The sequence below is a fragment of the Osmerus eperlanus genome, chromosome 2 (genome assembly GCF_963692335.1).
Source record: "Osmerus eperlanus chromosome 2, fOsmEpe2.1, whole genome shotgun sequence".
Classification (NCBI taxonomy): domain Eukaryota; kingdom Metazoa; phylum Chordata; class Actinopteri; order Osmeriformes; family Osmeridae; genus Osmerus; species Osmerus eperlanus.
The window spans coordinates 4,361,462-4,380,533 of record NC_085019.1 but is presented as its reverse complement, the minus strand read 5'-3'; the positions used below and the strand labels follow the sequence as shown (position 1 = coordinate 4,380,533).

The 19,072-nt window shown below is 40.8% G+C and overlaps 1 protein-coding gene across 1 annotated transcript in view; it reads left to right on the top strand.

Annotated features, from left to right (window-relative positions):
• Positions 1-251: 251 nt before the first annotated feature.
• The window catches only part of elfn1a (extracellular leucine-rich repeat and fibronectin type III domain containing 1a), a 48,376-nt gene continuing 29,555 nt past the window's right edge, over positions 252-19,072 (top strand). The window contains exon 1 of the mRNA XM_062447519.1: positions 252-667. The gene's annotated coding sequence lies outside the window, so the exon portion shown is untranslated. The remainder of the gene's footprint in view (positions 668-19,072) is intronic.

Sequence of the window (19,072 nt, the reverse complement as noted above, 5' to 3'; positions counted from 1 at the left end):
TTTGAACTTTTTTTTCTCCTTTAAAAATACAGTGATACAAGGTTTCTGACCTTTACTCCTTGTAGAATTATAGTGGTTGGTTTATCCGTTTCATGGTTTATTTAGCTTTACAACTAAGACGATTTCACGTGGCACATTTGAACAGAAGGATTTGCAATTACCCTCCAGACATCTTTGTTGAACTCACACCATATATAGCACTGCGGTGACCAACAATCCCATTAGCAGATTTAAACTTTGCCCCAGCTGGACCACAGGATCAACATGCTTCTGTCGCGTACTCCTCCGCCCCGCTTTCTAACTGAAATAATAAACCCTCGATTATGGTTAAAACAAGGTGTTGTGCCCGGTATGATGTGAAAAAAACGGCCCTGTTGCAGTGGAATGGAAACTCCTGACTTCGGGTCTGTTCGGAATACATAAAGGCAAGCGGCGAAAGAGCTTTCAATCAGGGCTCAGCCTTGAATTAATCACTCACTGTTTAATGGATCTTGGAGGCTTGTGCTTGTCGCAGTGAGGAGCTGCAGCCCCTGTATTCTGAGACCAAAAGAATCCCTGGATTTTTCATCTGAAATCTGCTACCTTTTTAAAATTGTCTTGGGGTCCATGGTGACATAGGGTACCAGTTTTGGAAAGGCTAGAGGGCTTCTGCTCCGCTGTTAAGCAGGTAAGCGTTTAAATCTTTTCTGGATAGCGGAGGAATTCTGCCCACAAATGCAATTACATTTTTAACACACTGACTGTTGTTTCTATACGAATTTCAACAACTATGTCGTAATTTTGTCTAAATTATAAACCAACTGAGTTAGAAGCGAAACGAAGAAATTACGTTATATTGGCATGTACAGTAGCTCGTTTTCATAAATAGGTTAAACCATGAAGGCGCCTGTGTTAGCAACACATTGTAGCAGCGGAATCACTTCTCAGTAAGATTGCTTTACCCTATGAATATCAACTTGTTTTAAGTTATATTTGCATGACACTAAAATCCATGTCTTTATTAGACATTTCAGTGACACGGATGGTTTGATTTGGTGTGTTAAATGTTTTCACAGTAGGTTACAAAGACTTTAGCAGTCTACGCATGGTGTTTTACGGAACAGTCCACCTTACAATACGATATTCCTATGAAGTTATTTTATGTAGTTTCGTAAGCGTTTCTCCTTTGCATGAAATTGTGTTACAGTACTTAGGAAAAACAAGAACATTGCAATGTAGCCTTCGGTTTGTCCCAGACGTCCTAATCTTAGTTACCCGTTAATCCCAAGTGTTTCATATGTGATTAAGGTGCAAAGGTGTCAGAATTAAAAACGTAGGCTATGAACAGTATTTTCTAGTCCCTTTATAGGCTTTAACACTGTTTCAGCACCACGGACAGCGCTCGACCGCGTTGCCGCTAGAGATCGCCTTCAACCATTATGAGGGGAAAACAAACTATACGAGACAGCAGAAGATCTGGATATTTGAAAATAATCATATAGTCTTCTGCATGACTGTAATTACACTTTCATGAGTATAGAAATTCAGTGATGAAACTCAAGTCGACAACATGTGCAATCATTACATGGCCCACCGTGTCTTGTACAGTATTCCTGCACTTTTAGACATGTCTAAAGATAAACGAAATCTAAAACAATATAAAAATACATGCGAAAATGATCATAAAATTGCTCCGATATTGTTGTCAATCTCGCACGTTTGAGCCATGACTGTAGCCTATCAATGTTAGGCTACCTTTGGCTTTGTGCAATATATCTTATTCTATAGTAGCTATATCGATATCAAATGTTACAAACTCACAACCCTATTACCATCGTGGCTATAACAAGTACCAAAACTGAATTGTGAACTCAGTTTTTCGCAGCTGAATCGGACATGTTGTCATAGCTCCACCATGGCTTGAAATGGGATGGGAGCAACGAATAGGTAACCTATTTCAAGCACTGCCTAGCCCATGGGCACTTTCTATTGCCCGAAGAGAAAAATGTTGTGTTAGTATGCTTAACTATCAATTAAAAGTTGACCATTTAAACCCAGCACATATTCATATCACGATTAGATCATTAGGCAACCAACCAAATAAGGAGAACCAAATTGTTGTATGACCGATTTGAAATCATTCCATGGAGACATGACCTAAAAAGCTGTCTGGGATAGGCTACTAGAGAGTTTATGTGGTGTAGCCTGTGCTTAGTTGCACAACTTTTCTGTATTGTTACCGTCCAGTAGGTGGCCTCCACCAAGGTTCTAAATTGCACTGGTTCAACTGCAACTCTCGTGGACCTTGAAACAAAGCTATTCATTTGATGTAAGGTTATGAGCAGCCTATTTGGGAACCAGAACACGACTGAGGTCACATTTTAAATAAAAGATAGCACGACAAAGTAGGCTATGCTATACAGTATAGGTCCATACTTGAAACTGGTTAATACCATAAACACCAGTCGTTAACCAGTCTAGACAAGTACACATTATTTTAGTTTCGCAAATGCCTAAAGCCTGTTTAAAATAGGGTAGTCCCGGGACACATGTCCACTCTCGGCGGGACAGTCTAACTTGTATATGGCCCTCACCTCAGGGTCTATACACCGGGCAAAATATGGATGATTTGAAATGATGAAATGTAGGCTTATCTTATTTTTTTAAACAACATCCTCATATAATTTCATCGTTGTCAAGGAATCTTTCCGTTTACCATCCAGCTCTCTCTTTCCTTTCCCCATCTCCCTTATCTTGATTATGCAGCTTGGAGATTGAGTCAGCTATTTTGTATGCAAGTTGCCTTAGCTTGGTTCTTTGTGGAGGAGAGGGTGATCGTGCAGCGGATACTGAAAGAGAATTAGCCTACAGCTTCTCACGACGGCATGCAATAGCGAGGTGATCTGCCCGGTTCCATGCATCCTTGTAGGTTAGAGACTGATATCAAACTGGCTGTGAGATAACATGCACAAATGAAGAACATATTAGTTGCAACCACTTCACGCACATTCCTACCCTATCTAGCTTCTTCAACACAGTAGACCTTTCCATGTGTTTCGAATTCACAGACTGCAAGCACGTAGAGATGACTGGTTTGGTGAAAGTGCAACAATTTACGAACTTTTTGACCATGTTGGAGTGAAATGTGGTTACATTTTGTACCTCAAATCAAGGACTGGAAGCACGTGCACGCTAACCAAACGCAGAACAGGGTGTTTAGTGGTTGTACTGCGAATTGAAGACGAAGTTTGACAATAATTGGAATGATGGTCTAAAGTCTTTATTTTTGCAGTAACCTAAGTAGCATGAAAGCAAACGCAGTGTGGAAGTGTTGAGTAGCCTATGTAGTGTAGAATATAGTTTAATTTGATAGGTAGGCAACTGTAAATTGGGTACTGTAGACAACAGAATCAGAACAAGACACATTTTGTGGGTATGCTGAAAGTTAGAGATTCCTTCGTCTTTCAAATTACTCGTAACATGCCTCGTCATTTGTTTTCAACAGGCATGAAGGCTGCATCACATCAAATCTGTATGTTAGAGATGCTCTCGTTATTTAAAACAGTAGCTTAACTCATGCTTGATACTAGTGCGTGCTCAAAAACACACCTGTGGTAGGTACGGAAGTAACGCCTAATCAAAGAGGCCAATCATGGTTTACAGACAGAGCTGAGCAGCATATGGTACAGTTGCACACCTAACTGCAAGTGCAATCCAACATAAATATAAGTATAGCAACTCTTATAGCCATGATTAAAAAAATAAATCACCATCCCCCTAACTCTTCGAGAATATGGTGCCCCGTTCACCATGTCTTTACAGATGTGAAGTTTCAGACGATATATGTTACTTTATTAAATCTCTTCACCAACGTTCTTATACTTACTAGATGTTAGATGTTAGACTTCCCCTAGGTACCCAGAAAACTGAAACATTAAATTCTATGTGGATTTTCATACACGTGGAATATGTGGTTGTAAATTGTAATTTGTGTTAGGAAGATGCTGTGGCCGCGTACATTCAACGTTCTAGGGAGCTGTCCATGGTGGACGGTAGCTGTCCATGGTGCTGTAATACGTTTTTTCCAGACAAACGTGCTATTGAATATTGTTTCATATTTAAGTACAATAAATAGACTGTGAGCTATTGAAAGTCAGGTTGCCTTTTTTGTTGTTGAATAATTCTCTTAACTTCACCATACTCTAAAGTGACAGTGACTGACATTTTAGGCATACACATGCCTTGGTCAAAAAGCACAACAAAATCTAACTAAAGTCATAATATTGTAAATGTATATCATTATTTATACTTATTATTTAACTATGTGGTATGATTTGTTATTAGTTTGAAGTACCTAATTGTCATTGACATTGTCAGAACTCCAGTTGAAGGGCAGGAGCTGAATTGACAGTCCCTTTGCATTCAAGATGGCACCAAGAGTGTAGGTTGAAGACTATTTGAACAAGCTGTAACTTGGAGATAAGACTGAAAATACAGAGTTGCTGGCCCCAGTTGCCCTTGGGTGCTGTTTTATTTTAGCACTGCATAAGCAAATATGTCACTATTGCTGAGATAGTATCTCTTAGAAAGCATACAAAATGGCATTAGCGTACTTTACCTTGAATCAGCAGCTTGTATGACTCATTAACTGTGGTTACTGAGCCATGTCCTGGTCTCATTTGAGGAAGGTATGTGGTTCAGTTTACTTACGAGATTTAATTGAAACGGGCAAAGATGGGCATTTAGTTGCCTGATGCATTAAAAGACAACTAGGGGCAGGTGTCTTAACTGTTTTAATGCGGTGTGCCAAGCTTGGCGTTGCTTTGTCCCAGAATGGTGTTCCGATGTCTCCTGTCTCCTGTCTCCTATGTTGAAAGTTAATTGGTCATTTCCTCAAGCCCTTGAGTGATGGTAAAGAACCTAAATATTGAAGCCGACAGTTATTCCATCAACACAGTTAGATTAAAAGAAGCATGAATTGCTAAGAAATGTTATTTGAGTGAGTTTCTCAGAAGGACATTGAAAATGTCATAACTCATTTAAGACTCTGAAAGGTGCAACAGAATATATCACTCTAGTTTAGAAAGAAATGACTCTGTATGGTTTTCCCATGTTCCTGCTGAGTGCCTTATGATGGACAAAAACCTTTTAGTAAACAAGCATCACACAAGCAGCATATCCAGACATATTGAACAATACTCTCCTTCCCTTTGCCATCGTCATCCGCAAAGTAATTAGAGTCTTGGAAACAGAACACCATGGCTGCATACCTGCAGGCTTCAGCGTGGCTTGATGAATATCCTGTGCATGAGAACCCATTAAAGATGGTGATACATAACAGGTTTGTCAATGCTCGCTTCTGAGGCTCTTTTATTGATTGATAGTTTTATTTTTATTTTTTTTGGGTGCATGAGAAAAACTGCTTGGTTTGACACCAGCAGAATGACATGCGCTTACACAAGAATATGCACACGATGAGCATACCAGGACAGGCGGTGCTTTCAGGGTGAAAAGGTCAGCGGCATCATACATACTAAGATCTGTGATGTACGTTCTTGCCAAGAAACTGTCATGTATGTTAATTGTAATAGTAAATGCATCATACATGTCAACCACAAATGCAGTACTTTTCAAATACCAGCCAAAATCACTATTGTTCTAATACAGGAAAGATCATCTGACAGAGTATCTTTATGTAAGCGTCTGAAACTCAAGCCTCAAGCCATTCAAAGAACATTTGTTCTTTTCCAATATTTTATGTTATTCTGCTTTTAATTATTTGTCTATGGTGGTGGTTGTGTTATTCTTTATGGAGTCCTGCAACTAGGTTGTCTGCTAATGTATCAACTATTCAGTATTTGGTATTGTGGTATTTCATTCTACTCATGTTGTAGAGGGGTAGATATCAAGAATCAGATGTTGCTGATACAGAAAACATACATGCACAAAACACACACACATGTACAAAACACACACACATGCACAAAACACACACACACACACATGCACACATGCAGAAAGAGCATTCTGTTCAATACTTGATACCAATAATTTTAATTAGTTCATTGGGGAAATTCAAAACTTTAGGAGTAAGACTGCAGAGTCCAAATATATTTGAAATCTGTAAAAGAAAAATAAATTGCATGAATACATTCATGTTGGAAGCGAAATTGTCCGTCTATAAAGAAGCCACGTTTTACATGCACAGCCATTTGCTTAAGGTTCCACTGAGGAACAGTTTTCTACTGCTGATCATTTGTAACCTCCTTTTGCCCTTTGTAGGCTTGCTTCCAACTGCCTTACATGGGTACATTAAATTAGTACTTTTTGGACCCTATATGGATTTCCATCACAGTTGTGTTTGAATCAGGTTTTAATAATGAGGTCGGACTGGTGTGGGAGGAGAGATTGTCCAGACCGGTACTCCTGGTATATGTCGTCCGCCCATGGTTTGAAACCCACCATGATCAATACTTTATCTTGCTCTCCTTGAATGTCAAGTGACCACACTTGCTCAGATCTGCGCCTGTGAATGCTAATAGTTTGTCTGTTAGAGAGACATCGCATGGTTCTGATCCTATAGTTGGCTATTTCAAGTGTGTAGTACTGTGGAGACTACAGTGTAATATTACGTGTGTGTATCTTTCACAGTATGTAGCCTTTTGTTGCTAATGTGAACCTCAGCATGTGTTTTTGTGATGCACTCTCTCTAAAGCCCTCCCTTCGGTATTAGCAATCCAACATCTGGGATAAGCGGCAAGTATAAAAAAGTGAGGAACTGAAATCAGTGGAACAGGTGTGGTTTGATGGAGACAGCCATGGTGCCATCTGTTCTGAAATGCTTCTTGCCCGGTGGAAAGAACTGTCTAATACCCACAGATCAGATTCATGTCTGTGTCTGTGAAACAAAAGCAGTTTTACAAATGTTTATTTCACACATTTCTATGTCTGGATAGACTTTTCGTGAATTCATCACTTGAAATCAGAAAAAATAACTTGACTGTGTTTTGCAGTGCAGTTAATAAATTGCACGACAGTGCAGTTTATTAAAAACTGCACTGTTGCAGGTAGCTCAGCGGCACAAAGCTTTTCATTGTACTTGTATACTTGTGTATCCTGTACATATGACAATAAACTTGAATGGAATTTTGTCAAAGTGTAGCTGCACAACAACAAGCTGTGTTCACTCTTATTCACCCCTGCACTGTGAAGCCTATCTAACCCTGTAAACAATACCTCCAAAATCTCAACGGTTGGTCTTTCAACTTCCCTTGTCCCATCCCTGCATCCGTGGCCATCACTGATGGGATATCTAAGGCCTCTAGCTCTAAGGAAAATACAGCCTCTTTGATATGTGACAGTCTTATCTTTCCTGCTGTCTGGGAATGAAAGGGTACGTTTTACCCACAAGGGACCACAAACAGAAGATTGACTTTATTGGCCCCCACATTCAAGTACAATGTACCAGTCAAAGATGACTCAAGGAAAGATGAATTTACAAAGTTGCTCGACATCAAAGATTTCCATTCCTTTGGGGCAGTGGTATTAAAATCCCTTCCATATAATATTGTGTGTCAGATAGAAGTCTAAACATTACTGATTGCTATTTCAAGAGGTGCGGACATAAAGGCATCTCAATAAGGCTCATCATAAAGTCACATTTCGATATAGACATGAAACTAAATAGAAATGCAGAGCCGTGCTACTGAAGTGGCTGCTAGTAAAGAACTATTCTTTAAAATCCTCCAAATCAGTTGTTTCTAAAAACCATAGTGCGGCTGTTGTAATGAACAGCTTTGATCTGCCAAGTAGGCCTATTGTTCCTGTTGACCAATCCCACCTTCTCAGAAAGGGTTAAGCCCAACATCTGGGCTCTCCAGGGGCTCTCTATGCAAGTGGCTCCCCTTCTCCAAAGATGGATTTGCACAAAGGACAACTATGATTCATGAATATGCTGTATGTTCTGAGCCAAATCCAGAGTGTCCTCTTGGTCGATGAGGTGCTTGGATGGGCACGTGGTCCCCTGATGGATGAGGTTAGAGAGGAGGCATGGCAGTAAGCAGAGGTGACAGCTCTTCCTGTTCTATGGCATCATCAGTCAGGAGGGATGGGGAACAGGGTTATGGAATCACGGTATCTACACAGAGCTCCTGTCAGGGACCTCTGGTCTATAACAACACCAGCAACCACAAAGTCTCACCATACTAGATGGATGGGTTGATACACTCAAGGAGCCATCAATGTCTGTCAGGCATTAAGTATGATAGTTACAAGCCTACGGTATGTTCTTCATACCATGTATACAGCCCTCATGGGCAACTGTTGAGAATAGAAAGTTTATTCAAATCAAGGAGATAATTAAGTAAAATGTATTTTACATTTTATTGACTGCAGAGTTTACATGCTGCCCAGATAGCTTGCATCTCTACATTTTAAAGGCCTCTAAGCATTTCTGTCAAGATGGCCCATAAATCTGGAGTTTTGGCTGGCAAAGGCTTTGTACTTACCTAAGCACATGTGTCCACTGATTATTAAAGAGCGAAGATTGTTTTTAATCATTCATGCAATATCCATAAGAGTCCAAATAAAATGCTTCGATTTTTCATCAGTAATCCTGGGAGAATCTACTGATTGTCAGTGTGAGCCAAAAGGAAATTGTTGCCATAGCAACTACATCCAAACTTGGAGCAAACATACTAGCATCCACTTATAAAAATGTGCCAGTATTCACACTGTTTACTGGCCACAGTGTACCATAACACTTACTTTGTATTCAATAGCATCTTTGACTGTAGGATGATCCTTTAACAGTTACAGTAACAGATTGAATAATTAATATTTTAAGCTTAATCTTTTACTCTGATATCTTGATGTACTGTGTCTGTGATAGATGAACCTGCAGTATCTGTATTCTTATGGGTTCTTTTGAAGATTTACTCAGAGGATTGTAGAAGGAAAATGTATTAAATACAGACCTCAATAACAAAAACATAAATGTCAATTACCCATTGCATTCCGTCATTGCTAATGCATTAAGGAAAGGATTGTGAGTCTGCCTTGGCACACACACAATCTACTAAGCTAAAATATAAAGGTGATTGGGTTGTACTATGTTGTGATGTCTAGTACCATCAACTAAATTGTGCATACATTAGGTCATTGGGAAAAAGTTAAGTTGTCTTCAGAGTAACAGAAACCATTTTGTTGCCCCATTATAAGTGGCTTCTGTGTGTCACTTGCGTTTTGACTTGGATCTTGACAAGCGTGTAGAACACGGGCCTGGTCTCTCCCAGAGACGTGGCCTCCTGGATAATGATCGATTGCAGAGTAATGAAGGCGGACGCAGCGTCAAGCTTTCAGGGCAACAACTTCATGGAAGAACACCAGGTGAATTAAATCAATTTAGCACACTATATTTTGTTTGCCCTGAGCAACAGAGTCACTTGTTCGCTGTGCCAAGTTTGGAGAGTGCTGTTGAGCAGTACCATACATCATGATTCCCATTAGATTCCAGTCCTCCTTCAGCCGCTTACTTGTATCTACAGCCATGAACCGCAAGCACATTTCAATATTTATGGGGGTGACTGCCATTGGAGAGGCAGTGTCACTTCACAAGAGGACAAAGCATCTTGTGTATATTACTTATTCCCCCTGTAATGTAAGAGCAGACAAACATCTTGGCAGCATGCAGGTTTTTTTGCCAAGATCCTTTTAATGATTATTATCTGGGCAGACAGCTGGCAAGAATAGTGCGGCTTCCCCAGCTGCAGCGCATCAATCTGACGGTCCACCTGTTGTCTTCTCACTCACACACCCTCCGCTGCTCATTAAACAGTGCTGCCTTTCAGGGCGAATCAGCTCAGCCTGGTGATCACCCACTGTGAGACCGGAGCAGATCTTGAGAGAGAGAGAGAGAGAGAGAGAGAGAGAGAGAGAGAGAGAGAGAGAGAGAGAGAGAGAGAGAGAGAGAGAGAGAGAGAGAGAGAGAGAGAGAGAGAGAGAGAGAGAGAGAGAGAGAGAGAGAGAGAGAGAGAGAGAGAGAGAGAGAGAGAGAGAGAGAGAGAGAGAGAGAGAGAGAGAGGAATCTAGGTGCCAGATTGCCATGCCTGTGAGGTGTTATCCCTGAAATAAATATGGAGATCCTGTGTAAATCCTGCATGTCAATTATGTCATCTCACTTTTCAGTAAGACCACCTGGGTTGTGCTGTAGAACTAGGGCAAACCTGGCCTATATGGACGAACAGTAAACTGATCTGTCCAGGGCTTTCTTTGTACTCATATTCTTCTTAATCTTGTTCCAAAGGTGTATGTCAATAATTTCCGCCATACTCATGATTCCCCTGCTTCTTAGTACTGTCAATAACACTTAATCTCACTGTTTGTTTTTGGAGTTGCCCATGGTCATCTTGAAGGTTCACACGATTATTTTACATAATCATGATGAACCATGTCTTATTTGATTAGCTAATTTGACTCACTGAAGTACAACCAGATTAGGAAAGGCATGATCTCTGAATTATTATCACTGACTAATAATATTTTTTCATCCACCAAAATCAATTATGTGTGAGGTGTTTACATTATTACATCATTTCAATAATGAGAGCAAACACATCCCTGGGAAAGCAGCAATAGTGATCGGACACCAGCTTTGGTTGGCACATTAATCACTGCAGAAAAAAGGCTGAAAATAAAATTATTTCTCTGATACTTCAAGAAGATTTGTGACTGATAGTAAAAAAATATAATCCCTTCTGACCAATGTATAATTCCACATTACCCAGAACCCAAACAGAGGAACCCACATCTACGAGGGGAGTAAAAAGCCCCACCACAGGGTTTACAGTTACATTTAGCAGACGCTCTTATCCACAGCGACTTACAGTAAGTACAGGGAAATTCCCCCCGAGGCAAGTAGGGTGAAGTGCCACAACGTCAGGACACGACGAAGGACACAACGTCATTTGGCACAGCCGGGAATCGAACTGGCAACCTTCGGATTACTAGCCCGATTCCCTCACCGCTCAGCCACCTGACACCCTGATATTTTACATTAAGCTCTAGAAGCTCCACAACTGTATCCTTTACTGTTTAATCTGATTTTCACGGATAAATGCTGATCCTGGGTGCTGCGTGCTTCTGCCTGTGTACTTTTAATTAGAGCTGTTTGGCCTTTACCCTCTCATTATTTTGGCTGTTCAAGGTCCTCCAGCATAGCCAGCTGTGCTCAGGCAGTCCCAGGTCTACCAGAGAGATACCTGAGACTCTAAGCTGCTAGTCAGTTAAGGACATAGCATAATGCCTGTTTGGAAAGGCCATACCAGGAAACTGCATGAACCATTCCATCACAGGAGCATGCAAGTGGTTAAATATGCAACAGGCTCCCCTCTCAGCCTCATTCAACCCCTTAAAACAACATTGGTTTTGCTTTCATAACCTGTTCATAAGCACTTCAATTTACCTCTTTTCCAGTCGTTTTTTCATGTAGTTATTTATTTGTGGGGGCCATCAAGTGGTACACACAGAACTTTCTTCAATTCAGTGCAGACAAGATGCAGCAAACCTTTACCCACGTTCAGATATTAGGAGTTAAAATCCATGAGCCTTCACCTGCAGTCTCTTTACTGGGAGACTCAGTGTAGAATCACAGCGCTCCGAGCAAACCAGGCTTTTCCACTTTCATCACAGGTTATGTCAGTCCTGTTTATGAAACTCAGTTGGACATAAATTAGCAAATGTGTCATGCCATACATTCATATTTTATTTAATCTCTGTTAAACAGGAATGGCACGGTATGTTCGCTCACACAGGAAGAGCAAAACAGGTTGTACTGCTTTTATTCGAAGTGAAAGACAGTGTATGCCAAGTGTGTCAGTCATTTCATTTTACCAGAAGACCAGGGGGGAAAGCTTTGTCTTGTCTTTCATTGTGTCACAATGTCTGAGAGTTAAAGCAGTAAGCTCCATGGATTTAGGCAACAGCATTGGTCCAGGCAGTCCTGGCAGGAACCCCTCTGGCTGTGACTGGAGAGTTGCGTGTTGCTGTCTGGCTCTTTGTTACAGCTCTGCCCCACAGGTCTTTGCCCTGTGATGACGGTGTGCTGTTATCCTTGTTGTTGTTTGTTCGGTTGGTTGCAGGTGGAATAGTCCTAGATTTATTTTTTATTTTTTTCACTTTGAAATGCTTTTGGGTTATTTCATGTCCACCTGTGTTTATTTCATCATGTTTTGCCAAGTTGGAGTTTGAAAAACACCTTTGGAAGATATGAATGAAACCAGTCTTTTTAGAAAGACAGCCAACATGACTGATGTCTTGATACAGGTTTCAATAAACAAGAAATGTATCATCTTCTTGGCACAGCAAGATATTCATGCTCATAAAACTGCATGGGCTTGTCTTTTGATGCGGTTAGTTTATTTGAAGTAAAAACACCTCTGAAGTGTTGAGGTTGTACTGTTTTAGTCAGTAAAACAGTTTAGTTTGGGGCAATTTTCTTTTGGCTTTTTGGGGGTAATTTTTGGTTATATTCTTCTTTTTTCATTGTGTCACATCTGGGATCTGATAATCTCAAACCAATATCGAATTAAAAAAATATTTGGTCTAATATGGTAGTACTGTTATCAAGCATTTACAAAAAATCCCACATAAACCAAACTGTAATCTCTGGTTTGATGTATTTTTTAATAAAGAGATTATAGTGTGAATTGGCAGCAGATTTATATTGTATACGACCTGGAAAGCAATAGCCCAGTGTAAGAAATGGAGGCTCTTGTGAAATTACATAACAGTCCCTACCTCTCAGAGCTGTCGAGGTGCTAACGGCAGCCATGAGACACGCTTGGCAGATTCCCTCTCTAATATGCTGGGGATGTACAGACTGGCAGCATTCTATCCCTGTGGCCTGGCCTTCATTTTCATCCATTAATTTAGGGACTTGCTCAGAGCAGCAACAAAGCTTATATGTCCTGACAAATATGTTGATTATACATTGAAAAGAGGTGATATCATCATGGACTGCACATTATGACACGGAACATTTCAAGTAATTTTAAACAGTAAAAGCTGCTATAAATATATTAAAACTTTTCATAGGCTTGCGGGGGGTATTGACTCCTGCAGAGTGGCTGAAAGCACAGTGGATTGGTCAACCAATAACTCCCTGTATATTTTAAAGTTTAGATTTAACTGATTCCTCTTGCTGTTAGTACTCTCAAAGCCTGCTCATGTGGTCATCATTATTTCTTACATAACACCAGTCCTGGTATTCCACGCACCAAGAGCTTTTGATTGAATTGAGGTAGATAGAGCTGATGGAGTGTCGCAGGCCTTATAAATGCCCCGGTGTGGCTGCAGGCTGCAAGCTTTCCCATGCACTTGTCTGAATTACCTGTCACTATCGATTAGGGGGAGTCAGTGCGGACGGGATCTTGGATTTTCTTTCCCTCAGAATTAAGATAAGCTTCTGCCTCGCTGTTTGTGATGCTCTTTGTTGACCCTCCCGGTGAATGTGATGTGAGATTGGGTGGCTTTGCTGCGGGTCCCTCGGCGCTGCTATCCTGAAGCCACATCCACACAGTGGCTCGGCAGTCTGCACTCATCTGTTTATTTCTACCCTTCGCTCCCTGTCCTTTGCTCCTCTCACCTTTGCTTTCAGTTCTCGTTTTGAGTTATTCCTTTCTCCCCTCCCCTTTAATGCGGCCTTTCCATTTTCATTTGTCTTCACCCTTCTCTTCCTCACACCTCTCATTTTGTTGAGTCTAGAAAGACAGAATTTTTGACAGGGAATTCCTAGCACACCTTGCGGTACAAGACCACCTGATAATTTGGAACATGAAATAGGTTAGAAAATGGTCAAACGCCTCAGTTGAAAATGGTTGTTTAGCATTAAATTCCCCAACCCAATTGACTCCTTCTTTGAAAAGTTAATCTTATTACTCAGCTATTTATCCTGTCTTATCTTCACTATATATCTACTAGCCACAGTAGGCCTACTGTTTACTGTTCAAGTGTGGTATTAGAAAGTAGATTAGGGTCACATAGAAATAGCGGGCATTCATTTCAGTCTTGTGTCTAAAAATGGTGCCTATTTATTTGTTTTCGGCTCTTTACTCAGCGAATTGCAGAGGTCTGTATTTTCTGTCTGACTTGGACTGAAGGCCTTGACTTGCACTTACAGCCTTTATCAGCCCATCTCGAACACAGCTAAGGAAAATTAAAGTATCTTGTCAAAGTATTTTATTATTGCGCTTATAATTCCTAATCACCCCTAGGTAAGTCCACTAACTTTACTGTGGCTTCACAGACCAACCAGGTTGACTGTTACTCGATAGCTCACCTCTATTTAACGGACAGACAGAATATATGACAGATACAGTATGTGTCCATCAGGTTGATGGGAAGTGGTCAACAATTTGTATTGTCTCCCTGGGTGACAAACTGTCCCCAAATGAATACATAAGATTCACGAGGTCTGAGAATAAAAGATGCTTAATTGGATTCATTTGGAGACGATCACCGTCCTCATTAGGGCCATTTGCACACAATGATGTAGACTCATTCTTGTATTGCCTTTCATTGCCTCCTCTCCTCCCTCTGGAAATGTACAATTATCTTTTGTAAATTGATTTCTGCCACACACTGAGTTGTACTACTCACACATGCCCACGTAAACCTTTCCGGCCAGCACCAGTCTCACTGTGGTCTGAAACGGACGCTGCTTTATCTCCCCTTAGCATGCACATACATCTAGGTCAGGGGGAGGTTCAAAACATATGGCTCTTTTCATGTTTGCCTGCCTCTAATCCTCCTAATCCATTATTTGTCATGCTTAGAGTTGCGCTGTAAGTATTTGAAGTTTAGGGGAGGAAAAGAGGATCATGTGGGACTGAATAACAGGACTTGGGGCCTCCACAGCTGACACTATCAGATCAGAGGCAACAGCACCTTTAGCAGATCCCTCCCTGAGGTTGACACTATTTCCCCAGTGCTACCATTGATCTCAGCTCTCTGAGCCCAGTGCGTCAGACAGCTGTCCAGAGACTGTGGAGTCCACTGTAGCAGGGAGCACAGTACCCTTCTACCTCAAACAGTGCCGTGTGAAACCGTTTCTACTTCAGCCCCACCTCAGCGGGCAAGTCTTTGTTCGGCTTCTCCAATCCCTAAAACTTCACATATTCACTTATATTCTTAACTAATATTCAACATTCAGCAGAATATTCATTCTTAATTCATTGTTTGCTTTCATAATTTTCTTATTCCTATCTATATCGACCATAGATTAATAAACACACTTATTGGTTCTTTGATTTTTTTGGAGCAGTGTTTTATTGTCCACCTGTGGACTGTGTCTGTATGACAATACGGCTAAATTACAACCGCCAAAAGCCTGATACATTTTGTGTGATTCTCTCATGGTTATCAATCAAACAATATGACATGTCATGTGGGTATATTGTGTTAAGCAACTACTGACCCCAGAGGCGCTGAGAAAATGTATCCTCTAGCTTCAAGGTGCATTTCTCACAGCAGAATTGATATGATTTGTAAGCTCTGGCTGTGAAATTGTGACCTGTATGCTGAGATAACAAAATACTTGGATTGCGGTTCTGGTTTTGGTCCACCTCTGATCCAAACTCTCGCCTGCATGGAGAAAGAACTGAGAGGCGGAGAGAGAGACAGCCTCTACTGCTGCAGTTAGTAGACTTCTACCTCCCTCCCTCCTGACAGACAGTACAGTACCTTTCTAAACACTGAGGCCTCAGTCAATCATAACTGTCTCGGAGGATGTCTCGGAGGATGTCTCCGGGCGCACTCTGTCTCCAGAGTTCCTTTAACACATTAGAGTGATGGACGTGTGTCGAGACGCTCGGATCAGTCCGGTGACGTAGAACCATCATTTACTGTCTTCCATATCTACTGCTTAATGGATCCCAATGGCAGGAGAACCGAGGAGAGGAATGGAAAGGGTGTAGCCCACTTCTATGGGCAAGCTTTGCCGCATCTCTTTCTGCAGTTTACCTGTCAAGTTCTCCTTCAGCCACAATACAGTCCTTTGTTCACTGGAGAATGTGAATTCTTCCAACAATAAAATAATTCCCCCATCAACTCCTGTGAACTCCTGTTTCCACTGCCACTATGCTGCACCATTGAACATCACAATGCGATGTCAAATAAAGACAGGAGAGTCAAAATCCATTGATACGGTAGCTTTCAACAGACTGGAAACAATCCGGTTTGTTTCTCGTGAGCAGAAGAGAACCTCCTGGCCATGCTTTTATTGACACATTTTACCATTTTGTCTCTGCTTCTCCTTCAATCTTGGTAATAATGATATGCTGCCTAATGATGAAAATGATTTGTACATGCTGCACATACTACATCAATACAAGATGTTGCTCAACTCACCATCTGTGCAGCATAACTTGGGACTGGATCTGCCACAATAAAACTACACTGTAGATAGAATATAGACAATAAGAATATGTGTCTTGTACGTTTGTATTTTTGTAATATTTGTATTTTTGTATTTTTATATTGTAATTTATGGCAATTTATATTTTATTTTATTGTATATTTAATTCAATTCCAATCCCACTTAGTACTGCTAGTTTATGTACCCTTAGTATAGATAGTCCACATATTTAAATTTTAGGTCCCTATATGTTTATTGTATGCACCTTCCTGCCAAAGCAAATTCCTTGTCTGTGCAAACTTTCATGGCGAATAAATCCCATTCTGACTGTTTTTATTTTCTCCCATTAAATTATAAGACAAAGACAGTGGTCAAAGTATTTAGATTAATTATGTAAACATTGGAGAAACTCACAAACCATTAGTTTAATTTGAAGTGATATTAAACAACCAACATGGGCCAATCAGAATGAAATCATCAACCTTTATTGTTCCAATATGGAAAAGGTCACACAGTGTTTTATTCTCTTAGATTTGTAATCTTTGGAATTGCAAACAAAAGAAAACATCAATAAAGTTTTATTTTCTGAGGGATATTCATCCCAGAACATTAGCAGTTTGGTTAATTTCAGGCTTATTTACTGATTGCAGGCATGAGAAAATAATGAAATGAAACATACCTAATAGGCAGTCATTAGGGAAGCAAGCCATTTGTGGGCTTGTGGATCCTGCTGGCTCGGACAGGACTCGCATGCTCATGGATTCATTGTTCTAATGAGGTTGGCTTCAGCTTCCAAGTGCCAGCCCAGTGACAAATCACTGTCAAGCTTCCACTAAGTAAGGCATTTTAAAGACTAACACTAAAATACCCTCCACATCAGTCTGTAAGTCATGTCCCATTGGGTTGTAAGACTCCAGAACAGCACAGGCGAGGAAAACAGCTATCTTTGTAACTTTGCTTTGGCTGTAGGCAGCAACTCGTTGAGACTGTAAGCTTAGCCTTAGTCCACACAGGCAGTCTAGCATCTCCACTGGCTCATGAAGCTTGCACTTCCAGACACCAAGAAGCTGCTGTACATGCCACACACACTTGCAGACAGAAGAGTAATCCTTGTGGCTGGGTAACTAGCAACATTGCTCATCCTGTTTGATCCCATCCCCTGATGGTTTCTAGGTGGAGTGTTTAAAGCATACATTTGAGCAAATCTCTCACTTCCTATCTTCACTAGAGGTGTGATGTAAGCAAAGCAGTGTGTGTCTGGTCACAGCCAGGTACAACGCAGTACAGGGAAAAGTGTTAGCCATGCGCTTCAATTCACACTATTAGGTATACACAATCTCTTCTGTGACTTTCAAAGCTGTCATGAATATTGCAGTGGCTTCGAAGGAAAATGTTTGAATTGCTTAAAAGCAAAGACAAATGCATTTTAAGTTCTATTTTACGTATATTACACTCTATGGTAAATTATTCATCTTCCAGTCAAAAATGTGCATGATAATTAAAACAAACTTAGGCAACTCCATCTGTCTGACACTATGCTGAATTTACAAAGCAAGTGCAAAATTCAGGGAGCAAGAGTGAGAAAGAGAGCGAGCGAGAGGATAAAGAAGAGAGTGAGAGAGCACACATGTTGGTCTGCTGTAGGTAACACGTTAGGTCTAGTGTGATAGCTTCTGGCTTTAAATGGCTGCAAAGAGATAAGCTCATTTGCTAATGGGTTGTTAATGGAAAGTCTCTTTTTATCAGCATTCATATTTTACTAATGCGAACATGGAACAATTGAGCTCCTTGTCACTCAGACAAGCTTTGCGAGGTTTATGTTGTACAGACTATTAGCAGTTTTTGAACCCATTAGCAATAGTAGAACCGGGAGTGTTCTGAAACACTCACGCCGTAAGCAAGTTTACATCCACAGAAAGGTATGAGACAGTGCCTTCTTGGTATCTATAGTCATTTCGCGAGGCAGACCCCAATCTTGGGGTCTAACTATACTAATATTATATTGTCAACTATTATTTCAGAATTTAGGTTATTATCACCAGGTGCAACAACAGTACATGATGCACTTTAAAAAGAGAACTCATAAGCTTTTTTCCTTCTCTTTGCTAGTCATTGTTTGGCATTTCTTTGCGTTGAGATTGTTGAGGGTTCTGTCCCCCTTGTGCTGTTCCGGTGATTGACATGGCAGGAGTCCTAGCCCAGGCAATACCTTGCCCAACACTCGAGTGTCCCTCTAATGAAGCCCCTACGTTTCTGGCTCACGGACACAATCTACACACTCAACTCTCAGCCAGGCAGGGGGTTACAAAGGTGTGTTGTCAACATTTGTGGCATTTGTGGAATAACATGTTCTAGTGCTTTGTGGAGCACGGGCAGTGCTGTATTTCAGTGCAGTATATACCAGGTTGTGTGTCTTATTTATTTTCCTTGTGAGGTTGTTGTTTGAGTGAATAATCTCCATCAGAACCTGTAGATTACAACTCTCAGACCATGGGAGATTATTCATAAAATACCCTATTAAATCAATATCCGGTATCAAGGTGGCTGAGCGGTGAGGGTGTCGGGCTAGTAATCTGAAGGTTGCCAGTTCGATTCCCGGCCGTGTCAAATGACGTTGTGTCCTTGGGCAAGGCACTTCACCCTACTTGCCTCGGGGAGAATGTCCCTGTACTTACTGTAAGT